This window comes from Canis aureus, chromosome 4 (assembly GCF_053574225.1).
Source record: "Canis aureus isolate CA01 chromosome 4, VMU_Caureus_v.1.0, whole genome shotgun sequence".
Classification (NCBI taxonomy): Eukaryota; Metazoa; Chordata; class Mammalia; order Carnivora; family Canidae; genus Canis; species Canis aureus.
This window is the reverse complement of record NC_135614.1, coordinates 61181041-61204844: the sequence shown is the minus strand read 5'-3', so window position 1 is coordinate 61204844 and position 23804 is coordinate 61181041. Positions and strand designations below refer to the sequence as shown.

Sequence of the window (23804 nt, the reverse complement as noted above, 5' to 3'; positions counted from 1 at the left end):
CACCAAATCTAGCTTACATGTCCCCTTGACAGTTCTCTTGGCTCCCTATGGTATTTCATGATCTTACCCTCATATTGTATTTTATGTGTCATCTCCCCTCCACTAGACTATGTGGTTCCTGAAGGAAAGGCTATATCTATCTATCATGGCCTCAGCATCAGACACACAACGGTGCATTAAAGGAAAAAATAAGTGGATGAAGGTGTGGGTTCCTAGCTGGCTCAGTCGATAGAGCATGCAACTCTTGATCTCAGCGTTGTGAGTTCGAGCCCCACGTTGAGTGTAGAGATACTTAAAAACATAAAATCTTGGGACTCCAGGGTGGCTCAGTAGTTAAGTGCCTCCCTTTGGCCCAGGGCGTGATCCTGGAGTCTTCAGGCTCCCTGGTGGAGCCCGCTTCTCCCTTTGCCTGTGTCTCTGCCTCTCTCTGTATCTCTCATGAATAAATAAAATCTTAAAAAAAAACTTTAGAGAATGAAGGTGTAATGAAATCTAGAGAAAGCTCAAAGCAGTTACTGCAGTAATCATCTTGGCCACTAGATGGCAAGCCGCCATGACATCTCCATTGAGCTGGGCTGGGAGCCGGGGTAAGAGTGAAGGCTGAGCCAGTAGATCCGGTGAGGCCAGACCTCCCGGCGGGACCTCCAATCTCCTGCAGACTAACAGCTGGAGACCTTTGCAAGCCCTTTGTACCTTTGGTGGTCTTTGCTCAGGTATTTGCATTACTCCCCAATTCCATCAAGGGTTACGCTTCGAATGCCTTTTCCAATTCTCTCCAGTTTCTTCCAGAGAAGAAACAACCAAAGAGTTGTTTTTTCTTGTCAGTGTGGTTGCTGGTGATTTCTTAAAATAGTTTTGTAAATTGTTGTTTAAAGTTACCACTTAAAGAAGAAGGTGAACTTTCTCACTGTTAGGATCTGAGCCCCACCTGATCCAATCTTCCACTCAATAGTTTATCCACAACTTCTCTTTCCTGGCTTAAGGACCAGCATGAGCTTATATATTTCTCTTACTCTTCCCTTCTATCACCAGCACAAATTGGCTTATTTTTCAAGGAACCATATTTTACAGAAAGTCAAAGATTTGTTTGTTTGTTTGTTTGTTTGTTTTGGGTGGTGGGAGGATTACCTCCTGAGAATTGCAGGATACCTGGCAAGTGACAACAACAAAGCAATGTTGAAATGTAGCTGCTGGACAGCAGGCTCGGCTCATTTACTGGCTGTTAATATTTCCAGGATACCAGGCCCCGTTGCTGAGATTTAAATTTGGGCTCAGCAAAATGCCGCACCTGTACTTGCCATGAGCATTCTGGCTCACTCAAATAATTAAAACTAAGAATTTAAACTGAATGATGTCAAGAATCCAGAGTACCAAGCTGATGAGTACCTGGTCTGACCATAAGCCCCAACAGTCCCACACTGTTATATTGGTGGCATCAGGGGAGCCCGGGTGGCTCAGTTGGTTGAGTATGTGCCTTCAGCTCAGGTCATGATCCCAGAGTCCCTGGATGGAGCCTGGCTTGGGGCTCCCTGCTCATTGGGGAGTCCAGAGGGGTGACTGCTCCTCCCTCTGCTCTCACCCTGCTCCTCTTTCTGCCCTCACCCTGCTCTTCTCTCTCCCTCTCTCAAATAAACAGAATCTTTATTCTTTTTTTAATTTTCATTTATTTATTTATTCATGAGAGACACACAGAGAGGCAGAGACACAGGCAGAGGGAGAAGCAGGCTCCATGCAGGGAGCACAATGTGGGACTTGTCTCCAGGATCACACCCCAGGCTGCAAGCAGCACTAAACCGCTGAGCCACCTGGGCCGCCCTAAACAGAATCTTTAAAAAACAAATAATGGTGGCATCCTTTGGAGAATTTTTTTCTTCTATAAGGTAATGAAAACCTCAAGTTGGCAGAAATTTGCTAACTTGGAGACTTGCAGAAGTCAGGAATTAGGTATTGGCATAATGGGGTTAATTCCAGACTAACCTATTGATGTTCACATGACTGTATTAACCTCTCTGTCTTTGCTTCCTTATCTCTCCAATGGAGGCAGCAAGACGGCCAGGTCTGCCCCATGAGGTGGAGTTCGAGCCTCCTCTTTGTATGTGTATTTGACTTGGAGCTGGTTCCAGGCCTATAGCTGCAGTAAACAGTTACAGAGGCCTCCTGTAATCTTGCTTTGCCCTGCTCCCCGGCCAATGCCAGTCTCTGCCCATTACAAACTTCATATCTGAACAGTTTGGGAATTATTTGGAAACGGCCTTATTTGTACTTTCTACAATCCAGCTAGAATGACAGCCATAAAGATTGCTTTCTGGTTCCTTGAGTTGTTGATTGAAGGGTGTGGGAAACAAAAGCTGAGTTAGTCAAGGGCTTTTCCCCAAGGTTGCTGCAAGCAACATAGGGGTAGTGGGGGCCAGGTGAGGGCCCGGGACTCCTGGGAACCCAGATGATGCCTCTGCCCTCTCCTGGCTGTTTCCACGTAGTGTGTATGTGTGTGTGTGTGTGTGTGTGTGTGTGTGTGTGTGTGTGTGTGAGTGTGTGAGTGTGTGTGTACTGGGGGTAGATATGAATTATGCAGTCACAATCCTTGCTGAGTGATGTTGTCATAAGCTGCCACAAAAATGGATTCAGTGCTGGTGGGGAGAGGGGGATGGAACAGAACAAATGAGAGCCAGTCCCTGGCCTCAGACAGCCTATAGTCGAGAATGCAGAATGTTAGTAAACAAACAAAAGATGGTAATATAAAGCAAGGTTTCTTGTAATCCTAATGTTAACTAAGTTCCTGTGTCTTTTTTTAAAAATATTTTATTTATTTATTCATGAGAGATACAGAGAGAGAGAGAGGCAGAGACACAGGCAGAGGGAGAGGCAGGCCCCATGCAGGGAGCCCGATGTGGGACTCGATCCCAGGACCCCAGGATCACGCTCTGGGCCGAAGGCAGGCACCAAACCACTGAGCCACCAGGCATCCCTTTCCTGTGTCTTTTGAGATTAAATCAAATTAGCTGGAGTTCTAGCCCTCCTCTATGGGAAGTGTGATGCCCTCTCTGAGTTTCCACAAGCTCCCAGGGACCTCTATCCTCCCTATGTCCCCATGCCCTGGGTTCCTTCTCTTTCTGAGGCTGGCCTTTTTTATTTATTTATTTATTTATTTTGATATTTAAAAAAAAATTATTTATTGAGAGATAGAGAAAGTTTGAGAGAGAGCCAGCCAGAGCAGCGGGGAAGGGCAGAGGGGCAGAGGGAGAGGAGAAGCAGGCTCCCCACTGAGCAGGGAGCCTATGTGAGGCTCCATTCCAGGACCCTGAGATCATGACCTGAGCTGAAGGCAGATGCTTAATCCACTGAGCCACCCAGGTACCCCTCTGCAGCTGTTTTGGTTCCAGGCAATTAAAGCTGTCTTTCTTTGTTTTGCCCCCAGAACTCTCCCTCCAGAGGTTTGAGCGCAGCCCCATATACCGATGCCTTGGTGTGTGTGGTCAGTAAGGCAAGCAACAGTAATGTAGATGCTGGCCAGCTCTGGGCCTGGAGGCCTTTGGACAACAAAGCCCTAAGACCTCCTCTCCGGACACCACCTTCAGGACCTTGGAACTCCATTTGAGTGCTCTGCCCCTTTGCTCTTGGAGTCCACTTTTCTGCCCCTGTGGGCTCCCCCAGGAGTGCAGTTTTCCTCACCGTATCACTTGAGGCAAGGGGATTCCCCACTCTCACTTGTACCTACCTCCTTGCACATTCAAAGGTTCATTAACGTGGTGTGCCAAGGACACACCATCTGCCTTTTGGATTCTATACCATGTACAGCTAGTATTTATTCTCTCCAAGCCAAGTACTTTTTTGAAAGAGTCTTTCTTAGGATCTCACCTTTATTTCAAAGAAAAAACAGAAGAAAAGCTGTGCGATTTCAGCCTATTGTTTCTTCTCCCACCAGCCTCTCCAAAGAAGTAATCAGTTTATTTTTTTTTAATTTTATTTATTTATGAGAGACACAGAGAGAGAGAGAAAGAAAGGGAGGCAGAGACATAGGCAGAGGGAGAAGCAGGCTCCATGCAGGGAGCCCGACGTGGGACTCAATCCTGGGTCTCCAGGATCACACCCTGGGCTGAAGGCAGTGCTAAACCACTGAGCCACCCGGGCTGCCCGAAGTAAACAGTTTAAAGATTTATTTTTCCACTGTTGGGGGCCACGCTTCCCCCTTAGAAACACAGAAGCCATTACAGTGAGCTTGAGTCTTAAATTGTTTTCTCACTCAGTTCCATTTATAACATGTCCCATTCATTCATTCAACCATGACACAGATGTTGTAGGGGTTCAACTGGAGGGAGCTCTGCTGGGCTGGAGCAATCAGGGATGACTTCACGGAAGAGGCGGGAACCGATCTGGAACCTCAAGGCAGGGAGAGACAGAATTTGGTTAGAGGAGGACAGAGGGCGGGACAGGTGGAAAGTGGGAGCGGGGACTGGTGTGCAGGGAATCAATAAGCCTCCACGCAATCCACAGGCGCTTCTGAGGCTCCGCGCGGTTCTGGTCCCGCGCTGGGCCCTGCAGCAACAGACACGGACGATTCCAACCCAGTGTGAGGGATGGGAGAAACACAGGGCTGTCAAGGCCTGGGGTCGGGGTGGGGGTCAGGGTGCTACCTCAAGGGAGAGGAGGAGAGACTGCCCAGGGACAGTAGCATTTACCCGGAGACAGGAAGAATGAGTGGGTGACAGTGAGCGGCTGCAGCGGCTTCACGTACACTGTTTACGCTGCTGCAGTCAAGGGAGAGCCTGGTAAGAAAGTGAGGCAGCCCAACATGGTGAGACCCTAGGGCTGGAGCTGGAAGGAGTGAGGAGTGAGTCTGGGGGGGCGGGGGGCCGGGAGCCTGAGGGCTGTGTGGGGACAGCCCGGAAGTGGCAGGATCCAGATTGGATCTGGGCTCTGGAAGGCACCTGGGTGTGGAGGCTAGATAGAGGGGGGCCAAGTGGGAAGCGGGGGGGAGTGCTCAGGAGGGGCTGCTGCACTGCATGGAGCTAAGGGTAGGCGCCTGTGAAGGCAGCCGGTGGGTGAGAGGAGGGACCCTGTGCTAGGGTCCAAGTGGGCAGCAGTGGAGCTCAGGACCTCATGCTGAGGAGGCCGAGACAAGAGGCCCTGCAAAGGAGGGCCTCTGAGACACATGGGGGGCTGCGGGGGTGGGGCTCTGGGGAACCGACCTGTGGGTGGCCCAGGGTGAGGCCTCTGCTCTGCACCCACAGGTTTGTTTGTTTTCTTCCCCAAGAGCAAAATAAGCCCTACTGAGGGGCTGCTGCCTCCAAGAGAGGTGGGGCATGATTCTCACAGCCAGAAAGTTCGCTTTCTCAGTTCTGCTTCAGTCCTTCCAGGAGAAAGCCTCGCTGGGAACTAGGCTGCCTTTACCACCTCTGCCGCTGCCACTCTCCCTTTTTACAAAGAGAGATCAGGCCTCAGGCGCAGAGCCTTCAGCGGGAGACGCGTCTAGCCGGGGTTTGAGAGCATTTCCTTGCCTTTATTTTCATGGCTGCTTTCCATTTATGGTAAGTGAAACCAGATTTCCAATTAGGGCAGTGAAACCAAGTTTCGCTTTCAAGCAGAAGCATTTAAGCTAAAGGGAAAAGATGGGCCACCTATAAAGTATCCTGCTAATGGTCTGGGTGGTATAGGCATCTGGCAGGACTCGGCAGGCGCAGGCGGGAGGTCGGGAAACTGTGATGGGCAAGAGAGCACTAGGGTTGGAGTCCTTCAGCTGTGCCCGAGTGCTGCCCAGCAAATGACCGGCTCTGCTCCCCAGAGTGGGGGGAACAGCCTCTGCCCTCCTGCCGGTCGTCGTCAGGACTGGTTGGCATCGTGGACGAGAAAGCAGCTTCGGGACTCTTGAGGTACAGCCAGTGAGGGACGAAGGCGGTCCCCGTCCCCATCCTCCTGCTGGGTCACGGCTGTGCAGGTACAGGTGGGATTAGAAGCCCAGCCCTGGGGAGACTAGTGTCATTTTATTCCAGGGACTTCTTTGGTTCTTCGAAGAAATTTTGCTCTTGAAAAACAAATCTCTCCGAAGATAAAATATTTAAGATAAGTTGCCCAAACACTACCAAGGTAGACTTTGCACTCCCGAAGTCATGTCAAAAATCAAGCCAAGCCATAGGGAGGTTTTGGACGTGAAGCGGTCGCCAGTGTCAACTCCGCACAGCTCCCGGGCACCGAGGGCAGGGTGACCTGGGCATGGGTCAGCAAGGGGAAGCGGTCCCTCTGCGGCTGGGGAATCGCCGTTGTTGCAAGACTCAGCACTCCATGCCCCCTGGCTTGGGGGCTTCCTCTTACACACTTTCGGTCTTGGTGGCAGTGGGTGGTTTGTGGGTGTTCTCCTGCCCACCCCCCAAGCCCTGGTGGCCAGGAGCTGGACTGGGCACTGGGCGTCGCCAGATCCAAAAATGGGATTTCCCTCCGAGCACTTAGTCTCCATAATTTAATTCTCGGTGTTTCCTGGTTGAGTAGCGTCACTCACTAGGAGGTCAGCTGGAAGAGGACAGAGCCTTGTTCTCACCTGAGTTCCCAGTGCCTTTCAGGGCCCAGCACTGCCTAAGTAAGTGTCAGAGTAAATGGGAAGGGTCAGAAATGTGTGCTTCCTCACTAGGTCCCACAAAGACTAGTTAGAGCATCCTGAGTAATACAGAGCTGGGAGCAGATTAGGAATTGGTCTTTTCTTGCCCCAGTGACCTCATCATTTATAAAAGGGGTGGAAGAAAGAATTCGTTTAAAATGAAAACTTAAAAAAATAAATAAATAAAATGAAAACTTAGGGGCACCTGAGTGGCACAGTGGATTAAGCATCTACTTTTAGCTCAGGCCATGATCCCCGGGTCCTGGGATGGAGCCCCACTTCAGGCTCCCTGCTCAGTGGGGAATCTGCTTCTCCCCCTCCCTGTGCTGTTCCCCCTGCTTGTGCTCTCTGGCTCTCTCTATATATATTGAATCAATAAATACAGTCTTTAAAAATAAAAAAATAAAATAAAATGAAATGAAAATTCAGGGGCCCCTGACTGGCTCAGTTGGAAGAGCATGCAATTCTTGATCTCGGGGCTGTGGCTTTGAGCCCCACAGTGGGTGTAGAGATGGCTAAAAAATAACTAGACTAAAAAAAAAAGTCAAAATAAATAAAGTGAAAATGTAAAGAATTGACACTTGTTCTGAGTTCAGAATCTAAAGCCATATTTTAGGAGCACTGGTGTGCTTTTATGAACCACCTAAGTCACAGAAGTGTTCCTGTTGTAGTGGAATCTGGGAAGAGGAGGGTTTTGAGTGGTTCCATGGGACGATGGGGCTGGAGAGGGGGAGTTTGCCCTCTTTCACTTGGAGGAGGTAACTTGACTAAATGCTGGCTGACTGGAGCCTGACTGATTTTCATACCAAACCACCCACCGCTTTGCTCTCGACCTATGTTCAAATCCTGGTTCTGCCACTTGGTGGCCATGGGACCTTAGACGAGTCATTTTGCTTCCTTAAACTTTGGTTTTCTCATCTGTGAAATGGGGATAATGATAGTACCTATATTATGGGGCTGTTATTGGGATTAAGTGAATGAATGAGTGTGAAGCCATTAGAACAGTGGCCAGCTCCCACATAGTAGGTGCTCAATACATGTCAGCTTTAATAATCAGTTCCCCGGTTTTCCCTTTCTGTGATAGAGTGAGCTCAGTTCCAAGAACCTAAAAGCCCTGTAAATTATTCTGAGGAACGCCACCCCCCGCCCCCCATGAACTACATTCACTAGGAAACAAAACACACACAATGATGAGAAAATTTTCAAGGGACAAATGTTGTCATCAGTGAGTTGGTGTCTTTCCTCCTACACAGTCTTGGCAACCTTTGTAAAAGATGCATGGTGTCTCTTCATCCGCCCCAAGCTCCATAACATTCGAGGCTTTCTTGACGTCAAGTGCAGGTGACTTCTGCTTCTCCTCAGCAGGCAAGCTGAAGAGGTTTCCAGAAACTTAGTAGCTATAGCTCTGTTTTTTTAAAAAAAAGTCGATGAATTAGAAGTAAATCACCGATTTATAATTATTGCCTGACAGCAAGGATCATACTTTTTAAAAAAGGATTTATTTATTTATTTATTTATTTATTTATTTATTTATTTATGATAGAGAGAGAGAGAGAGAGAGAACGAGAGAGAGAGAGAGAGAGAGGCAGAAACACAGGCAGAGGGAGAAGCAGGCTCCATGCAGGGACCCCGACACGGGACTCGATCCCGGGACTCCAGGATCGCGCCCTGGGCCAAAGGCAAGGGGCTAAACCGCTGAGCCACTCAGGGATCCCCAAGGATTATACTTTGAAATGTAATATGCTGATTGTGACCATTTGCAGTGAAATCAGCTTATACACCATACATTTTTATGTCCCTAAATTAATAAAATGATTTTTGACCTAAAAAGGGAGGGTACATATTTTGGTTTCCCCTTTCATTTTCATCCATCCCACCCCATCTCTTACAAACGCAGCAGAATGCTTTCCCCACAGTGTCAGTATTAGAGGAAATTGTAATTTCTACACTAGAAGACTTCCCATTTCCCCTGAGATTTGTTCCCCACGACCACCCACACATAGGCCTGTCTCCCGTCTAAAACTCAGCTTCTGGCTGGGGAAACCAGGAGAAACCAAAGTCCCAGTATGTGAGGACATTGAGGATCTAGTTTGGGGATCTTCTAGGAATGAGCTCTAACTATGTCCCTGTTAGAGGCACTAGTTATTCTCCTGAACCTACCAACTGGTCTCTCTAGGAGAAGGGGAAAGGGCTTGGTACACATGCCTCCCTCCCTTTCTGCCTGTCTAAAAGACCAAGGCTTACTGTGAAAATGAGTTCTAGAATTTGAATTTCCTGTGTATATCCTACAACATCAATCTCTACTCTATAGCGGAGGAAACAGTAAGTGGCATCCTGCATGGGATTACACTGTAGAGGCCATTCCTTCAAAAGCATTTTACTTTCTTTTGTTCTCAGCACCTGCTCCATGCCAGGCACTGACAACATAATGGCAAGCAAGACCCATCTGTGTTTTTCTGGAGCATGGGCATCCTTATCTGTATAATGGGAATAACAATCATGTAATAATGACTCGGCCCTTCTGAGGGGGTTGTATGGGGATTAGAGGAGCTAATGGATGTGAAAGTGCTTTATAAAATATTAAAGCCTCCTATAAATACAAGAATGACCAGGTATAGCATGAAAGAAGGAGGCTCGGTTTTCTGCACTATTTCCTTCATGATGATAAAACAACCACCACCAATTTTGCAGCACCCACTATGTGCCAGCCGTTTTACTTCAAGACCACCCAGTCATCCCAACAACCCCACTGGCAGCTGAACAACTTCCTACAGGGGCAGCGCACCTTGCCCTAGGTCATAGGCAAGTATGTGGCGGAGTCAGGCTGGAGCCAGCTCAACCAGATGGTTTCCCTTTTGCCAGACCCTCCATGGGGCAGGGCCTGGGTATCCAGGAAAGAAGGGTCAACGGAAGACCAAAGGTTGAATAGAGAAAGAAGAGGTAGGTGCATTTCCCCGTGGATCACACAGACAAAGCTGAGGCCCAGGGGCTCCAGGGAAGTTCTCAGAAAAGAGACAGGAACTAGCAACCAGGGACAATGACTTAAGGGTTTTTTAAGTTTCTAAACCACTATGACTTCCCCTTATTAGTTCTTACATTATTCAGGCCTTTTGCCTATGGGAAAGAGCAATGAGATGTATCCTTCGGTCTATTCATATTTATTAAGCACCTACTCTGGTGCCAGGCAGGCCCAGGAGACGGGCCAGGGACATCTCTTTAGAGGCAGGAAGAAAGAGGTGCTGTTGACGAGTCCTGTTCCATACCAACTGTGGTTGAGGACGAGAAGCCCAACGGACCAAGAACGCAGGGGTAGCTGGAACAACAAAAAGTCTCTAGGGTCATCAGGAAAGAAGAAAAGGGGAACACAGGGACATGGGGCTGAGCTGGTCCTGTCCCTACAGGAGGCGGTCACAGCGCTGAGTTCAGGGCCTGGGCTGGGCTGTGTCCTCCCTGGCCCTCCAGGCCCTGGAGTTCCTCTTCCTCCTCCCTCCTCCCTCCCCCTGCTTCAGAGAGGCCCACCCGCATTCTTGGGGAATCATAGGCTAAAAATAAAGTCACCACCAGACTCTGGGTCCAGGGAAAAGGTTCAACAGGAGTCCTGTGGACAGCAGGTTGGGGCTGGTCCAGCAGATGGAAGGGAGGACAGCTACAGGTCCTGAGACCCCCATCTGGTGATGCGAATAATCCCGCCCACCCCCAAGCTGGCCCTTTGGGAGCCAGGCCTTTTACCCTTCAGCTCCGTGACCTTCTATGGCTGGGGCTATTTGATCCCAAGCAATGTCACTGTGCCTGCCGGAGAGAGATAGAACATGAGGCAAAAAATAGCTTCACCCCCTTGCAATATTCCTACCCATAACGGGACAGGGTGAGTCTTTATCAGTCCAAAGGCACACTCCCACTGAAGCAAAGGTGCTTTTCTGGGAAGGCAAACCCCGTGACTCCTCAGCCCAGAGAGGACTCCGTGGGGTTCTCATTACTGACGGCATAGTTGGAATCCTTTGGATGGGAGTCTGGCTTTAGGGCAGACCGCAGAGATGGGAGTGGGCTGATGTCAACCAGCAACACCAATCTGTCATCTAAGGAGCCTTGGTGGGTCTTAGCTGTCCTTTACCCTCCAGCCTGTGTTACTAACAAATGTTAAGGCCACTCCCAAAATATACTTGATGTATTCAAGGAATGTCATTCCAACCAAGTCATTGCCTGGATTTTTGTGAACAGGAATCCAGAGGCTGGAAGACCCTCCCTGGCTCTGTGTTAATTTTATATGTGACTATAAAGAGACTACAGCTCCAGGGTCAGGCACCCTGGAGTCTCTAATGATATTAATAACAGCACAAGCTACCGTGAACCAAACACTGCTGCAGTGCCACGTATTGTGATCACAGCTTTACGTGGATTACCTTGTTAAACCCTTGTATGTTGCTGTTTCACACCCATTCGGCAAGTGGGAAAAATGAGACATGGAGAGATTAAGTTGTTTTCCCATTTTCACACACATCATGAGCTCCTAGGAGCCCAGGTCTGGTGAGTCTACATCACTCTGACTTCAGAGAGTTCTGTTTCACATGCAGGGAGATGGAAAAGGAGGCCACAAAGCCAGTGGCAAAAGTCCCCAAAACATTTTGGAGAGCTGCCATCATGTCCTGTCCACTGTGGTGACCCCAGCACCACCAGTCCCCACAATACACGCGATTGGGGATGCCATTCCCTCTGCCTCAAATGCACTTCCCTCCCCACTGACTCTGGCCGGGCTCCTGCTCACCTGCAGGTCTCAGCTTCATCCCTGTTCTCAGGGAAGCTGGACTGGCCAGCTGTGTTCTCACCACACCATGTACCTCTGTTTACTAGGCTTCAGCACAGATGCTGAGGAATACGCACGCAATGGAGTCATTTGCGGCTTGTTGCTCTCTCTGACTAGAATGGAAGCTCCAGGAGGGCAGGAACTGTGTGGGTCTTGTTCACCAAGGTATTTCTATGACTCAGCACAGACCCTGGCTTAGGTGAGTTGCTCAGGAGGTATTTTGGAATGAGGAAGCAAGGAACAGGCCAATGAATGATTTATTGAGTGTTGACTAAATGACCCCAAACAGTGATTGCAAATGGAGCTAGCTGAGCTGGAAATAATGGCAGCCCAGACACACACACACACACACACACACACACACACACACACATGCACACACGGTGGGAGGGTGAGCTGTGGGCAACAGGCTGCCACGAGACACAGAGCTTCGTTGGGGGTGGTGTCAGAGAAGGACAGGGTGGGCCTGGAGGATCCTTAATGAACCAGATCACTGGAAGACTCTGTCCAGTTGTGAAATGCTTTGACTTGATGTGAGGATGGGCTGGCGTCCTGGATGTTAACCTTTCAAGGTCATTCTCCCCGAGGCCCTCCTTGTTTCCTTGAACAATCAATCAGAGTACATCCCACCATATGGGTTCTGAACCTTGTGAGGAAACAACTGTATAAAATTGCTTTGAAATGGTTCTGGTGGAAGCTTCTGTCAGTGGTTAATTCTGGAAGGTGGGATTCCTGAGGGCTTTTGCTTCTACACACATTTCTGTAATGATTGAATTCTTCCTCCCTCCGCCCCCCCCTTCCTTCCTTCCTTTCCAACAGAAATGTGTTAGCTTTGTGTGCAGAGCAACAAAGCCAGGTTACTTAGGATGCTTTCAAATATTTAGGGGGTGGAAGGTGGCTCCTCTTTAAGAAGTTTTTGGTTGCAGAGAATGAGGAAAAAGGAGGGAGGAGGGACTGGCAGTGAGTGGCTGGGTTAGAATGACAGTATCATTGATCACTATTTTTTTCTCATTTTTAAAATTCACCTTAAGTAAAATTGACTTTCAGGTACATTTCTATGAATTTTAGCCTATGTGTAGATTGGTGTAACCACCAAGTCAATCGGGATACAAATCAGGTCCATGAGCCCAAAACCCACCTGGAGGTGCCCCTCTGTAGACCTACAACTCCCGCCCCCTACACACACACACACACACACACACATACACTGATCTGTTCTCCATTGCTCTGGCTTTGTCTTTTCAAGAATGGGAAATGGGATCCCGTAGCATGGAACCTGCTGAGACGGGCTAATTTCCCATTCATTCAGTTGTTGTGTGCATTGATCGTTTGCACCTTTTTCCTTTCTTCTGAGTAGCTTTCTAAGAGAATGGACTAACCACAGTTTGTTTACCCGTTCACCCCTTGAAGGACATCTGCGTTGCTTCTAGTTGGGGGGTGATTATAAATAGAGCTGCTACACACATTTGTGTGCAGGTTTCATATGAACCTAAGTTTTCATTTCTCTAGGGTAACCGCCTAGGAATGGGGTTGCTGGGGTTGCTGAGTCATAAAGTGAGTGTAGGGTTAGCTTTTTTTTTTTTTTTATAGGCTTAGCTTTGTAAAAAACTGCCAAACTGTTTTCCAGAGTGCCTGTATCACTTCACATTCCCTCCAGCCATGCGTGAGGATTATGGTTTCTCCAAATCTTGCTAACACTTGGTACTGTCAGGTTTTTTTTAAGCCACTCTAATAAATGTGCAGTGGTGTCTCAGCATGGTTTTGTTTTCCATTTCTCTGATAGCTAATGCTGGTGAATATCTTCTTACGTGCTTATTTGCCATTGTATATCCTCTTTGGTGAAATATCTGGTCGAGTCTTTGGTCCATTTCCTAACTGGGTTGTTATTTTCTTACTGTTGAGTTTTGAGAGTTCTCTTTATATTCGGAATATAAGCCTTCTGTCAGATACGTGATTTGCAAATATTTTCTTCCAGACTGTAACTTGTCTGTTCATTCTCTTAACAGTGTTTCTCACAGAACAAACTTTTCCAATTAAAAACAAATTCTTCTTGGAGTAGGGTTAACATACAGTGCGATATTAACTTCAGGTGTACAACATCGTGTTTCAACAACTCTATACAATACTCAGTGCTCACCATTGCCACCATACGGCATTATTTCAATATTATTGGCTATATTCCCTGTGCTGTACTTTTTATCCTTGCGGCTTGTTTATATTATTTTTTAAAGATATTTATTTATTCATGAAAAACAGAGAGAGAGAGACAGAGGGAGAAGCAGGCTCCATGCAGGGAGCCCGATGTGGGACTCCATCCTGGGTCTCTAGGATCATGCCCAGGGGTGAAGGCGGTGCTAAACCGTTGAGCCACCCGGACTGCCTTGTTTGTATCATAAAAAAAAAGTTTGTACCTCTTAATTTCCTTTCTAATTTTGATGAAAATTTGACCAATTTTTTCTTTTATCGATTGTATGTTCGACTTTTCGCCTAACATTATCATATTTTCTTAACATTCTCATTTTCGGGATCACTCACTTTCTTTATGCCGGCCTGAGAAGCCCACATTGCTTAACCCACTTAATCCTCACTGTGATCCTATGAGGTTGGCACTATTTTTATATAACCTTATATTACAGATGAAGAAACTGAGGCAACAGAGAGCTTAAATAATTTGCCTAAGGGTCACCAGCAGAACTGGGATTCCGATGAAGGTTTCCAGGACTTCAGAACCCACCCTGCTCACCACTTGGATCAGATTGAAATTCTGCCTGTGGAATGTCTCATTGGAACATCATCAGAGCAAGGAAACCAGTAACATTTGCTCCTACTTGTCATTCAGTTCTTAGCTTAAATGTCACCTCCTGAGGGAGATCTTCCTTGGCCACTCCATCTAAAATAGGCTCTCTCCCCACGTGCCCTCTTCTCCCTCACTCTCTCTCTTAACTGAGAATGAGTATCTTCAAGGCACATCCCATTATCTCTAATGTGTTAATTTTCTTCAATTATGTGTTTTCCTCTACATAATTTGTTTCTTTCTCAATAGAAGGTCAGCTAGGTGAGAGCAAGGACCTTATCTTTTCTCTGTTATATCTCCAACTTTTAGCCTAGAGTCTGGCACAGAGTGAGTGCTCACCAAATACTTGCTAGAGGATGTTAGTGGATAGATAAATGGATGGATGGATGGATGGATAGATAGATGGATGGATGGATGGACTATCTCAGTGGGGGAATTTGGTTTCTCAAGGAGAGAAATGCAACCTTGGAACAAATCAGGTTCTGACTAGAAGAAATCGAAAGGCATCTTCCGTATGAACACACTTGTTTGTGTGTATAGACAATATGTAGAGCATTTGCTTTAAAAAAAATAGAATATGTATGTGTACATGCTAGTACATACCTAGATTATCTCCGGAAAGATACAAAAGAAACTGGCATAGGGCTGGGTGGTCAGGACACCAGAGACAGAACGAGGTTCACTTTTCACTAATATACTCTGTTTTTATTTTATTTTTTTACCATGTGCATGTATTCCATATCCAGAACATATGTCTCATTTTAGAATAATCACACAATCAGATTTCTTTCCCCTGGAAGTTCGGGCAGCAGAGCAAGTCAAGAGGTTAATCAGAGGAGGTTGTTCCGAAGACAATTAACACCTTTTCTCCAACCAGAAGCTTAATTGTAGGAGCTGAAGCAAGGTAAGTGTTAAAGCAGAAAAGATTTCATGAGAGTAGACAGGCAGGCAACATTTATTGAGTCATTATCAATGAGCAAGGCTTATTAATTAGTTTGGTTTTTTTTTATAAAATATGTACTTATCATGGGGTGCTGGGCAGCTCAGTCAGTTAGCCATCTGACTCTTGAGCTCAGCTTAGGTCTTTTTTTTTTTTTTTTTTTTTCCAGCTTAGGTCTTGATCTCATGGTTGTGAGTTTGAGCCCTGCTGGGCATGGACCCTACTTATAAGAAAAAAAAATGTGTGGTCATTGAGACAACTCAAATTTAAAAACATATCTGAAGCAAAACTAACACCCCCCAGTCCAACTTCTTTGACACACTGTAATTAGAAGTTTGATTTTCCTACTTTTCTTTGCTTAAACAAGTATTCAAGGTGATTTGGAGATGCTTATTCTGTTTTCCATGAAATTAGGCATTATTCATTCACATCCTTTTTTGGCTTCCCACGGTTTAGAGAGAATTGTAATTTGGCACACATGAACCTACTTCATTGATTTTAATAGCTACATAATATGCAACTATATTGGTGCAATCAGGGTGTTTCTAAGTTCTTGTTATACAAGAATGTTGTGGTGTCTATTCTTGTGTATTTCACTATGTATTATTGTTTTCATTTCTGAAAATTGTCGCTTTTTTTGGGGGGGAGGGTAGGCTCCATACCCAATGTGGGGCTTGAACTCACAACCCTGAGATCAAGAGTTGCATGCTCTACCAACTGAGCCAGCCAGGCACCCCACATGTTTATTTATTGTCATAAAATTTTTCAAATTTTTTCCTAAAAGGTGTAATTTTTTTACAATGGGTATGGTAGTGTTGGTTTTCCTCTGCCTTCATCAGCCATGCATGTTACCAATATTATTCCTGTTTGCCAGGATTAGGAGATCTATGGGGGCTGATTATTGAATTTTCATTTCCCTGCTTAGACATATGTGTGTTGACCATTTTAATTTCTTCTTCTGTGCACTGTTTGTGATCTTTGCCCATTTTCCCATTGGGTCATCTGTATTTTTCCAGTTTATTTGTTGGAGCATGTTCACGCTAGGGATGGTAAGTCTTTGTTATATGAAGTTAAAATATTTTCTCCCACACTCTCATTTATCTTTTGGCCTCATTTGTGATGGCTTTTGTTATACAGAAGTTAACATTTTTTCCTGTGATCAGATCTTTCTATTTTTTCCTTCCCAGTTATTAATAACCACAGATGTTTCCATAACCCAGTGGTTTTCGTACCGTACTCCTGACCTTCGGGGTCCGTGGGGATGAACGGATGTCAGGGGGTGGGGTGAGCAGGGCTGCTGGCCTTGAGGCGCTTGCCACTGTTCCTTCCCCTGTTGTCATTGATCGTTCACATGCTACCACCAATACTGCAGTAGAGAAGTGCTGGAGGTATTGGGCAAAATATTGAACTTCCCTGGGCCTGAGTTTAATATCCTGAGGATTTAAAAAGAAATTTATTTATTCATGAGAGACACAGAGAAAGAAGTAGAGACATAGGGAGAGGGAGAAGCAGACTCTGTGGGGAGCCTATGTGGGACTTTCCCAGGACCACGGATCATGACCCGAGACAAAGATAGACGCTCAGCCACTGAGCCACCCAGGCATCCTAATATCCTGAGGATTTAAACAGTGCCTGCCCCCACCGTGGTGTTGAGACTCCAGTGAACTGACCCATGGAAAGCCACTGCTTAACTAGCACTTACCATGTGCCCACGAGTGTGCTAGGCAATGTACATACCTATGTTGTCACCCCATCCTTATGAGCCATCTGAGAGGCCAGCAGGATTATCTTGGTCTCGCAGAGGAGAAAACTGAGGCCCAGGAACTCAAGTTACTTGCCTAAAGGCACAAGAGTAGCAAGTAATTGAGCCAAGATTTGCACCTTGGTTTCTAGGAGACTTCAAGGTCCTGAGTCTTCTCTTACCTACTCTCTACCACATAGATGTTACCTACTCTGTTTCTGCCCAGTGCTGGGCATTGGGGAGTCCAGCGGTGAATATGACAGTATCATTCTCTTGTTGCTGGCAGTCTACTGGGTGAGGTAGTTGTGAACAACTAGACAACTTCAAATTGTGGGTCCCTGCACTTATGAGCTTTGCGGTGAGAGACAATATGGTGGTGGCTCTTCTTGACTGAGGGATCAGAAGAGGCCTTTCTGAGAGAACTCTACTTGCCCTAAGACATAAAGAATGAGTAAGAGCTGGCCAGTTGCAAACTGCACCCCATCAATTGGGTGGGCTCCTTGGCAGGCTCCAAGCATGAGTAGAAGGTCAATATGGTGGGAAAGCAATCTGTGCCAGGTCTGGGATAGAAAGAGGGAGAGGTCAGGGCATGCCAGAGCATGTGAGGCCTCTGTGGGTTGAGATGAAAAGCTTGGAGTTTATTCTGAAGGCATTGGAAAGTCATGGAAGTTCTAAGAGAGGAAATGCTACAATGTGACTGTGCTTTAAAACACCGTTCTGCAGACATGTGTGCACTCTGTGATAAAGTAGGTCTACTCCTAGGTAGGTAGGTACCCAACAGAAGTACATGCTTATAGGCACTGGAGACAAAAATATGGACAAGCGCACTCTTCGTCATAGCTGCAAATTATAAACCACTGAAATGCCTCCCATACTTGACTGAATAAATATTGATGTAGTTAGACGATGGAATATTATATGGCAATGAAAAGGAACACATTAGAACGGTACGTAATGAATGCTGTGGATGTGTCTGACAAAAGCAGTGATACAGGAATTGAGGCAGCTATAAAATAGTACACGTGGTATTAACCCATGTATATAGAGCTCAGAAGCAGCAAAACTAATCTGGGGTTAGAAGTCAGAGGAGTGGTTATCCTGGAGAGGAAACAGGGGTTTCCAGGGTGCTGCTTGTGTTCTGCTTTCGAGCCGGGTACCGGTTACACAGGTGTGTTCAGTTCATCAAGCTTAACACTTAGGATTTGTGCGCGACTCTGCACGTATGTTCCACTCTGGCCAGTCTGTGGGTGTTGAACTTGGAAAGAGGCAGGTGCGGTCTGGGGGAGATGAGGTAGGCCTATTGCAGCAGGATCCAGGTGAGTGACAATTGGTCTGGAGGGGTGGCGGTGGCAATGGAGATTTGAGAATGGGTTGGAGACACACACTGGAGAGGAAGCCACGGCACTGGTGATACTAGAGATATATGGATGTACAGTACGATTTCTTTCTTTCTTCTTAAAGATTGTATTTATTTATTCATGAGAGAGAGAGGCAGAGACACAGGCAGAGGGAGAAGCAGGCCCCATGCAGGGAGCCCAACACGGGACTCTATCCCGGGTCCCCAGGATCAGGCCCTGGGCTGAAGGCGGCGCTAAACCGCTGAGCCACCCGGGCCGCCCTACAGTACGATTTCATTTGGACAAAGAAAAGATCTTCTGCTGCTTAGGAGAATGTCTTTTTTACAAAGCACATTCAGTTTCCTTATCTCATTCCACTTAACTTCATGACAAAAATTCTTCAAAAAAAATTTTTTATTTGAGTATAGTTGACACATAATGTTACATTAGTTGCAGATGTACAACATAGTGATTTAACTTCTCTATATGTTATGCTACGCTCACCACAAGTGTAGCTACCATCTGTCACCACAGGACGCTGTTACAATATCATTGACTGTATTCCCAATGCTGTGCCTTTTATTCCCCCTAAAGCCTTATCTGTATATGAGGCATGGCGGGGGGCTGGGTGGGCAGAATGTTTCTTTGTGTAGAAAGCAGAGATATATTCACGTGTATGCTGCTACATGAACGTGCTATGTTTATATATTATAAGAGTGGGCCCTGGACTATGAGGCTGGCTGACCCGCAGAGGGCATCCGCTGTGTTGGAATGGCTGGTTGAGGTTCTGGATTTGGCTCTCAGTGCAGGGGAACGAGCTAAGAGGTCTAGGACCCAAGTGTATGTAGAGAGAAGCTTTCAGAGAGCCTTTGGCCCCTGGGACAGGCCACAGTGCAGAAACATGGGCCCTGATACCATTTGATTCCATCTGTCCCTGCCTCCCCCTGAAGAACATGGATCACATCTTGCCCCTCCTGTACCTTCCAAAACTCCCCATTACCCTCAGGCTGGAGTTCTTGGGCTAGCCAGGCAGAAGCCCTTACCATTTCTGCAGCCTCATCTTTCACTTTTTTTTAAATCAGATTCTCCATGTTCCAGACACAAGGGGCTCTCTTTCCTCCTGCTGAATGCTCTACGTTCTCTCCTATTTCCAGGTTTTAGTGCCATCTGTTTCCTCTGCCTGGGAAACTTGGTCCCTCTCGTTCACTCTTCATCAGGCTGAGCACTACACATCCTTCACGTATCGGCTTCATCGACTGTTTTCAGGAAGGCTTCCCCATTGTCTGAACAGGATGAACCCTGAACTGTTCACCTTAGGCAATCCAGCACTGCCGGATGCGACCTTCGCTGCCCCTCGTGGTAGGTCTCATTCAGTGTCTTGCCTTAGCCACCAGGCTGTGAGCTCCAGGAACTGAGTTCCGTGCTCAGCACAGGGACAGTTGAAGGACTTATCCCATGCCCTCCCAGACCGAGGACCGTGCCCTGCTCCCTGGCAGCAGATGTCAGACATGTCCTCACAGCCATGTTCTTCCCTTGCCTTCTGGGATAAACTCGAGACCCAGCCAATGACTGCGAAACTGGGCATCCTTCATTCATACCCCCAAACCCAGTGTCCACTGTGCACTCAGGGACTTATCCTTGTGCTTATAAAATCCTCTGAAAATGCTCATGACCATGACTGACCCACACCTACTTTTGTCAACAGAATGCTTGGACATAGTTTATAAGCAGATTAAAGCCCCAACCTGGACCCAACCCCTTGCAAGAAACATTTGAAGGTCAAACCCCCTGGGGCCAGCTCAAGCTGAAATAATGTAAAACCATGAAGGCATCCAACAACAAGTTGGATAATGACTCTGGAAGAGGCAATGGTCATAGAGCATGAAGGCAGTAAAACACTGTGTCACAAAGCCTTAAGGGTATGAGTACCCTTTGTTTTAGCAATTGCACCTCTAGGGGTTTATTATAATAAAATGCTGCATGGAACAGAGATGAATTTATGAGATATCTACTACAGTGTTGCTTATCATAGTGGAAAATGGAAATAATCTAGATAGCCAACAACAGGAGATTTGTTAAAAGCAAAAATTCAGACAGTTCCCTGCCACCATTAAAAATGATGTTGTACCTGTTACGTTACTGACATGGAATTATGTCTATGACACATGTGTGTGTCAAGAGCTCTTCAGTGACAAGTGACAGACTCTATCTCAAAATAGAAAAAAACAAAGGGAGGATTTATTGGTTTATGGAATCCAATGGAGAGTTGGACCATCGAGGTTCAGAAAGGACCATGGTGTGACCAAACCTTAAAAACAACTGGGAAAAAAAAAAAAAAAACAAAACTGGAATGTAGGACTGAGACAGCTCCAGGATTCCCCCTCTGTCTGCTATGTTTGCCTCTCCCCATCTCCAGACTCACTTTCTCACTGCAGACCAGAGGGGGAAATAAGTTTGCAGCACAGGAAAGAGGCTGCTGGAAGCTGTCTTAGCCCCAAATTAATATATTTTTTTTAATTTTAAAAAGAGTTTATTTATTTATTCATGAGAGATACAGACACAGGCAGAGGGAGAAACAGGCTCCCTTTAGGGAGCCCGATGTGGGACTGGATCCCAGGACCCTGGGATCGTGACCTGAGCCAAAGGCAGACGCTCAACCACTGAGCCACCCAGGTGCCCCTCCACAAATAAAGTATTTTTTAAAGATTTTATTTATTTATTTGAGAGAGAGAGAGAGAGAGAGAGAGATTAGGGGGAACAGCAGGTAGAGGGAAAAGGAGAGACAGACTCCTTGCTGACCAGAGAGCCCGACACAGGGCTTGAACCCAGGACCCTGAGATCATGACCCGAGCTGAAGGCAGACACTTAACCAACTGAGCCACCCAGGTGCCCCATAACTGTTTTTTTTCTTTTTAAGTAGTTCCATGCCCACTGTGGACCCCAACAGGGGACCCAAATTCATGGCCCTGAGATCAAGACCTGAGCCAAACCCAAAAAAATCTTAAGCAAGAAGTATATTGGCCACCTTATAGGTCGAGGATCCAAACCAGAACCAGCCAACTGTGGGCAGGGTACCTTGGCACTGTGGTTGACCCAGCTGGGGTCAAGACCTGCCTCTGGATCAATCAACTAAGACCAGGGAAGGGGGCTCCTTGATTTAACAGGAGAGCTCCAGAATTAAACAGGGGCTAGGAGTGGTTCCTAGGAAAGACAACTGGCCAATAATCTCAGTTATCCTCTACCTAGTGTTCAAGGAAATGAGTATACAGACTGGAAGCACAGTGAGGCCTCATTTCTGTAAAAATGATGGGGGGAGGCAATAGGAGAAAAATCCTGAAAGGTATTCTAAAGTATTGGAAGTGATTTTCTTGCAGCTGTGCTGTTTTCTACAACAGACTCAATGATTTGTGAGATTAAAAAACTTTTTTTCAATTTAAATTTAATTAGATTAAAATATTTTTAAGAGTTTTTATTTATTTATTTGAGTGAGAGTGAGAGACAGAGAGCATAGAGGGAGAGGGAGCATCAGACTCCCCAATCTGGGGCTAGATCCCAGGACCCTGAGATCATGACCCGAGGTGAAGGCAGATGCTTAACTGACTGAGCCACCCAGGTGCCCCTAAGATTAAAAATTTTAAGAGAGGAAAAACAATTTTTTTAAGAGATAAAAGCCATATTGACTCCATGAGTATTCAGAATGTTGACTCAATCTTCCCTTCGTTTCCCCTTCAGCTAGCCCATGTTGGATTTGAAACACAAACAGGTCTGTGACCTGCAGACCTCACTTGTTCTCCAGTCACCCATCCATCCAACTAATGGGTATTGACAGAGGCCCCCAGTAAGTGCCAGGCAGCAGTGCATCCTGGAGATTCAGTGACAAGTAAGGGCCAGACTCTGCCCTGGAGGAGCTCCCAGTCTGGAGGAAGAAACAGAAGAATGCATATCAGTTATGTTTTAAAGAAGCTCAAAACAGAAGTGTGAACAGCATGCCAGGAAAATATAGACCAAAGAGCAACACCTTCTGATTATGGGGATCTTGAAAGGTGGTTTGAGGCACTGAGGTCTTGGGGTGTATGCAAAGGTACAAGGTTCACCAGCAGTTGGCAGGTAGCCGGGTGTGGCAGGGAGTCTGAGGGGACAGGCAAGAACTCCATTCTCAAAGCATTTAGTGAGCATCTATCATGTGCCCGGCTTTTGCCTAAGGGCTTACTGATCAAATAGGAAAAGCATTTGGAATTCAATTCCAGAGGACCTTGAATTCTAACTTTTTTCCTATAAAACAAAACTGAAATTAAAATGTGGGTTTGGGCAGCTCGGGTGGCTCAGAGGTTTAGCGCCGCCTTCAGCCCAGGGCATGATCCTGGGGTCCTGGGATCGAGTCCCACGTCGGGCTCCCTGCATGGAGCCTGCTTCTCCCTCTGCCTGTGTCTCTGCCTCTCTCTGTGTCTCTCATGAATAAATAAATAAAATCTTTAAAAAATAATACAAATAAAAAATAAAATGTGGGCTTATTGGGGCGCCTGGGTGACTCAGTTTATTAAGCATCTGACTTCAGCTCAAGTTGTGATCCTGGGGATCCTGGGATTGAACCCCATGTGGTATCGAACTCCAAGCCTGCTGGTCCCTTTCCCTCTCCTGCTCCCCTCTCCCCATTTGTGTGCACTCTCTCTTTCTCTCTCAACTAAATAAAAATCTTAAAAATGTGGGCTTGTCACTTATCTCCCAGGAAGGACAAAGATCTCACACACCCTGGGCCCTCTTGAGTATCTTTAGCTTGTGCATCTCCACATTAGGAGAGGAACAATGCACCTCCACATGTTGGGGGTGATGTGGTGAGGGTTTCCCCACACCCTGCTTCCTGGATTTGTAATTACGTCCAAGTGCCAGGGATATTGGAACACAACATTTGGGGAATTCTCCCAGAAAATATTACAGAAGCTGAGCTGTGTTCAGAAGGTCCTGGCTGGGCTTTGTGGTAGAGGCCTAGAGTCACCACCATGGCACTACTCTCCCAGCTTTGGGTCTCTGGAGGGGCTCTGGGAAAGGGGGATCACGGTCTCTGAAGTGTCTTTCATGCACTAAGCCGAATGACCTTGGCCTGAATCGCTGAGGGTTATGTAAGATTAGGTAGCCACTTAGTCAAAAATAGCTCTCATGCTGACTCCAGCCTACAGAACAGCATCCAAGTGAAGGGGGTACAGATGGGCCAGAGCTGGGTGAGCACAGGGAAAGTCCCTTCCTGATCCTTACCACTGGAAAATCGTTGGAGAGCGTCAGATGGAACCTCAGAGCTCTGATGGGTGATGCCCCACGCTTGTCTGTCTGGCAGCAGCCATGTGGCTGTTTTGCTGAAGCACAGAAACCAAGGGACCACACAGAAATTCAGTGCAAACATTAGAGTAATTTGAGTAAGAGAGTACAGTAGGTACAGTAGATAGAAGAGCAGTGAACTAAGAGTCTTCAGATCTGCTACGACCACCAGCACCCTAGAGGCATTTTTGTTTATTCATTCAACAAACAGTTACTGAGCAGTCCCTATGTGCCAGAGACGGTGCTGGCAGTGGAGACACAGAAGCAAGGACCGGGGTCGTTCCTACTCCCATGG

At 46.7% G+C, this 23804-nt stretch overlaps 1 long non-coding RNA gene across 13 annotated transcripts; it reads left to right on the top strand.

The window, feature by feature from the left end:
• The first annotated feature begins 608 nt into the window (after nucleotides 1-608).
• On the top strand, nucleotides 609-22507 carry LOC144312830 (uncharacterized). 13 transcript variants are annotated; one of them, XR_013378449.1, is made up of 5 exons: nucleotides 5540-5932; nucleotides 9278-9526; nucleotides 11435-11586; nucleotides 14024-15085; nucleotides 19354-20333. It is a non-coding gene; the product is annotated as an uncharacterized LOC144312830 (long non-coding RNA). The 13 variants fall into 13 exon arrangements; XR_013378460.1 differs by lacking the exon at nucleotides 11435-11586 and adding an exon at nucleotides 21932-22507 and having other exon boundaries at nucleotides 5543-5932; nucleotides 19354-19558; XR_013378455.1 differs by lacking the exon at nucleotides 11435-11586 and having other exon boundaries at nucleotides 5546-5932; nucleotides 14024-14198; nucleotides 14947-15085.
• The last annotated feature ends 1297 nt before the right edge of the window (nucleotides 22508-23804 follow it).